Genomic DNA, 6,165 nt, shown 5'->3' with positions numbered 1-6,165 from the left:
ACATTAAAATTTACCTTTAAAAAACTATAAGTACAATAAAGTTTAAGTACTTTCTTTTAATTTTGTGAAACTTTTTTTTCCGATTTATCAATAAAATTCAACTTTTAWRAATTTGTACACCATAACGTTTATGTGGCTTAATTGTGTGAGCACAAGTGTATGTACATACATTATTTCTTTGGCACATTTGTCCGTATGTTTCCGAAAGCAAATGTTAGCCACATACATACATACATATGTGCATACATTCATAATGACAAGTGTCGCACGATTCTTTCGCATCTCCGTTGCCACGGACAAACAATGGCCGAAACTCAAGTTTTGTCAAAAAGTCAATCTGTCGAAGCATTGATGCGACGACAAAGCGCCACAACGTTGTGTTGTTGGTAGACGAAACTTATTGCGCATACATTCTATGGCATCATATGCCGTACATATACTATATTATATCTCTTCATATTCACTGGTTGAGTATGGGAGAGAACTGTAAACAATGTTACCATTATCAGCGTGAATTCTGTGGTTGTGAGGTTCTTACTACAATTTTAACAAATGAGGTGAATTCCTTACTTTAAATCTAACAAATGTTCACTGTCGAACCTGCACCTTCTTTATGCTTTAAGTTCTCTGGTTAAAGAACTTCGCTTTGATGTGAATTGTCGCTAGACGTGGGGTGAATTTCAGGACTCGGCGACGGCGTCTCTCCCACCACGAATTTCACACAGAATTTGCGCTCCTTTTTATGAATACTGTAATAAATGTCACAATAATCTACTGATCTCAGTCCTTGTCCTATCCATCGTACCTCTTGGACGGCCTTTATTTTTACATCACCTAACTGGCCACTGGCACCTTCCCAATCAAGGGACCGGACATTCATATGCATGCCCTTAATTCGTAATCCTTAATTCGTTTGCAGGGGTCATCATCAAAACGGGTATCTCATCCGAGACTGTTGTTTCCTTTGTTTCATCAGCTTCTCACTTTAGCTCGTCTCACGGATGTCAAACGGATGTTGTTTGGCTACCCAGAGGATACTTGGTTTAAGACCGGAAGTCGCAAGCTGCTAAAGCCATATGTAAAAGAATCGTGTCTGGCCACTCCAAATTGAATGGCGCGCAGAGAACTTTCCTCACTTGCATATACTTCTACTCATGACTCCTTCCTCTGGCTACTGAATTGTGTTGTAATTGTTTTGTTTTGGTTTCTACAGGAATTTAGGCATGAACACTTTACTCAGCTATCATTTTCACTAAAAACACTAGTTTGGAACAAATGGACATCCTGATTAAAGTCTAAATTCTTATGGTGGGTTGTATTTATGTGTTCCAGTTAAAAGTCTATACCCAAAATACTATGTGAGGATCTTTATATCGGGTCGGGTGGAAAACTATCAAGCTTTAGTCTTCTTAGCTATTCCTTTCAGCAGATTTGGCATAGTAAGCACTAACAAAATCTCGAATTGCTGATTTGCTTGCGCCACAACGTGATTGATTTCAAACTAACTGCAATATTAATACTTCAGAAATTGGCAAAATATGCATATATGCATTTCTTTTACTAGCAGAGTTTCTTCTGTGGGTGTTTTGATATTTACATGAATTCAATGCATTGCAAATGACATGATTGCCTTTAGGCAATATGTATCCTTGTATAGTTATGCATATGCATGAGAAATTACGCATTGATGCATTTGTTATTTTGTTGTTTTTTTTGCTCGTTTTTGAGGGATTCAATTAAAATATTTCAATTTTCAAAAGCTTCAAAATTTGCCAATAACGAAAACATAGAGAACAATGCATATGCATATATGTATGTATACCTACATACAAAGTATACAAATAAAACTTTGCTGGCTATGACAGTTATACGTATGTAAGAGTGTGTGAGTGCCTGTGTGCATTTGAATATTAAGATATGCATAAACTAAAGAATATTTGCATTTAATTTGTCTTAAAAATTAACTTTTGGCTGCTTTCTTACGCAGCCAAACAACCGCTTTACATCCATACATATATATTTGCAAATAAATGCGTGCCTGTGAGTTTTCATTGACTGGCAGCCTTAACTAAATATAGTCATACGAAAATACAAATACACAGACACACACACTAGCAGACTGGCAACCTCTTGACTGCCAGTCTATTAATTTGATCCTGTTTGTACTTTTGGCGGCTGCCTTAATAATCTTAACGCCTAAATGGAAATGCACAAATACATGCGCAATTCAACCACTAATATTTTAAGTTTATGGAGTATATCTTTATATGTGGTTTGAGTGTTTGACTTTTGTTACTGTTTGTTTGCACAGCATATATTTTTCTTCGATATCGGTATTATTCTTGTCTTAACTTTTCCGCTTGCACTCGGCGTTATGAAACTACAATATATGGTATGTACTAACTAGTGGCACTTTCACAACTCTTATTGAATGCCATCGTATAACTATTGTAACAAAATTCAAATATATATACCTACATATATACATATATTCACATAAATATTTAAGCTAATATTTACTCTGGTAAAATTCAATTTCCTCTCGCATAAAATGAATAAGTTTAATCGACACATAGCAATTGAAATGTAAATACAGCGGTATAGTTTTCTTTGAAGATTATTTTAAATTTGTAGGTACGAGGATACAGGGTGTTCATGGATTTCAAAATGTTGAAGTTTCTCTTCAAGTTTGAGTGTCTGTTGTGGGCACTTTGGTAGGTAGGTTGGCACTCTAGCCTAATGACGCACCAATGCCTTTGAGAGGTCCATTGGGATACCAGCGGGACTAAAGTCCTCTTATTCTATTTACACCTCTTTGTATCATCCCGTGCTTCTGATGAAGTTCATCAGTAGGAAAAGTTTTAGCTGTGAAAACTCCGAAATGTCGTCAAGAAACCCACGACCGATTAGTTGTGATTCTTTTTCTATATATAGCTTTATAGTCGCACAGAAGATGTTAGTACTCCAACTAGAATTCTTATAAAATGTCTTTAAATTTTAATTGCCGGCATGTGTGGCCAATATGCCATTCATGCCACGTTTGACTGCTTGTTGAGCAAGCCAGGGATTGATTCCATCTTGACTCAGCTATGTTTATAACATATTTCTCGATTAGATAACTGCAAATAGCTAGAGGCATATAAATTCTCGATTTTTTTAGTCTAATTGTAGGGTAGTGCCTGTTCTAGTTAGTTCATCTTCTTCACGGTTGCCTGGGATAGTATGTCGTGGAATGCAGTGCATATTTATCGTGATATATATTATGTTATATAACAAGGCATTCTTTCACTAACTTAGTCGAAACCTGAAGCTATCTGCATATATAAATATATTTATTCTTCTTCGCCAATACAATAGTCCTTGTCAGAACAAAAAGGTTTTTAGTTGCTGAAATTACAGCGTGGAAGACACTGTAGTGGTCTGCTTCACGGAAGGCGGTTTTGGTATATAGTTTTGAAGAAAAGACAACACCTACCAGAGCTGATTGAATCTTGAAGCGTGTTCAGTATGGCTTTAGGCTGGATGTTGTTGAAAGCGCCTTCTACGTCTAGGAAAGCTATGAGAGTGTGTTCTTTTTCCATTATGAATTGTTCACTTTCTGCTACCACTGAGTTTAGAGTCATTTCTGTGGATCTTGGCTTCTCACATTGTGCAGATTTACATTATATGCCTATCTCATCACAGATCTATCGACGAACGAGGCAGCGCACGTTTTGTGGCCGTTAGTGGTTAATACTTTTTATACTYTCGCAACAAAGTTGCTAAGGAGAGTATTATAGTTTTGTTCACAAAACGGTTGTTTGTAAGTCCTAAAACTAAAAGAGTCAGATATAGGGTTATTTATACCAAAGTGAACAGGGTGACGAGTAGAGTTGAAATCCGGATGTCTGTCTGTCCGTCCGTTCGTGCAGGCTATAACTTGAGTAAAAATTGAGATATCATGATGAAACTTGGTACACGCATTTCATGGCTCCATAAGAAGGTTAAGTTCGAAGATGGGCAAAATCAGCCCACTGTCACGCCCACAAAATGGCGGAAACCGAAAACCTATAAAGTGTCATAATTAAGCCATAAATAAAGTGAAATTTGGCACAAAGGATCGCATTGGGGAGTCACATATTTGGAAGTAATTTTTTTGGAAAAGTGGGCGTGGCTCCGTTTCCTACTAAGTTTTTGGTATATATCTCGGAAACTACTATAGCTATGTCAACCAAACTCTATAGAGTCGTTTCCTTCAGGCATTTCCATATACAGTTCAAAAATGGAAGAAATCGGATAATAACCACGCCCACCTCCTATACAAAGGTTATGTTGAAAATCACTAAAAGTGCGTTAAACGACTAACACAAAACGTCAGAAAAACTAAATTTTACGGAAGAAATGGCAGAAGGAAGCTGCATACAGGCGTTTTTTAAAAATTGAAAATGGGCATCGCGTGGCCCACTTATTCATCAAAAAGCATTTCTCAGGAACTGCTCGACCGATTTCAATGAAATTCGGTATATAATAGGTTCTTAATACCCTGATGACATGTACGAAATATGGGTGAAATCGGTTCACAACCACGCCTTCTTCCAATATAACACTATTTTGAATTCCATCTGATGCCTTTTCTGTATAATGTATATATTAGGAACTAATGATGATAGCAGAATAAAACTTTACACAAATATGGTATTTGAGCTCAGGTATCCCTTGTGGAAAAATTGTCGTGATCGGACTATAACTTTTCAAATTCCCTGATATCGAACACGAAGAACTCAGTGCCTAACCTAACCTAACCTAATTTTTCACCGAAAATATCGATAAATCTCTCAGATGTTTTCATGTAATTCAGAGGGCATCATTTTTATACTCTAGCAATGAAGTTGCTAATAACGGTATATATCGTCAGATATATGGTTACATGTACCAAAGTGATCAGGGTGAGGAGTAGAGTTAAAATCCGAATGTCTGTCTATCCGTCTGTGCAAGCTGTAACTTGAGTAAAAATTGAGATATCTTGATGAAACTTGTAAAGCGAGAGTATAAGATGTTCGGTGACACCCGAACTGAGCCCTTCCTTACTTGTTTTATTTTATTTTTTTAATGTTGATATTGTAGAGTGCTTTTTTATTTTCAAAAATATTGGGTTGTCAAAAAAGTCTTGCGGTATTTTTATTGAATTTTCAATTGTTCATAAAATTTACTTACTCACTGGTGGTAGATATGTGTAATTTTGAAGGTATGCCTTTGCAAGCTAATTCAAATCATTCAAAAAAGATGATTGCATTTTATTTGTCATATAAAGTCTATTGATAGGAAATTTTATATTTAAATAAAATCCTTTCAATTGGTTGAGACATTTCGTTTATACAAAAAATTTTCTTGAGAGGCTTTGCTTATTTTTATTTTTATTTTTATTTTTATGTCCAATTGTTTTGATGCAAATCAATTTGAGAGTAGTCAGAACGCATTTGGAGAAACTTTAAAGACTATCCTATACATTAATGTACAGCATTGTCAGCAGATAAAGCCACCAGTGCGCTTACAAATGTAAATAAATTTCAAAAGCTTTTGGATATTCTCGGACAAAAAGAAAAATAGTATTAGTATACGAAACTCTAAATTCTTTAGAAACTAAGAACACCCCTTGCTTTCAAAACCATGGTATCCAAGCCAAAACTTGCTGTAGTGTATGGTATAATTTTTTATTATATAGGGAGAGAGGTTTTCAGATCTAGCAACCATAATGTTTAAGTCTGTTGACACGTTTTATCATCAGTTGAATGGTGAAATCAGTCAGAATTAATTAAACTTATTCAGACTCAGTGATATTTTCTTTGTGTTATTCTATTTTTAAGAAATGTTACTTATGATAAGTAGTAAGTGGTTATGAAGCACCTCGTCTTAGGTATGCTGCCAACTTTTCTATCAAAGCACAAATCGTGCGGATATTACAGCCGTTCCACTATGGATTTAAAGTTGTTTATCTAAATTTAATACACAGTATCTCTAATCAGTCACCCTCTTCCACTAAAAGTAATTGATATGCGTTTATATGTATGTCTGAATTTGCTTTCTTAGGAAATTGAACTCTGCCTGTGGTCTCCGTTCTAAAATGTTAAAAGCAGAAACATACGAAGCTACTGGATACTCTTACTATTCCCTTGGCTTACAAGTTTG

This window comes from Bactrocera latifrons, unplaced genomic scaffold (genome assembly GCF_001853355.1).
Source record: "Bactrocera latifrons isolate USDA-ARS-PBARC rearing strain unplaced genomic scaffold, ASM185335v1 scaffold_283, whole genome shotgun sequence".
NCBI lineage: Eukaryota > Metazoa > Arthropoda > Insecta > Diptera > Tephritidae > Bactrocera > Bactrocera latifrons.
The sequence above is the reverse complement of the archived record's forward strand: the minus strand, read 5'-3'. Positions refer to the sequence as shown.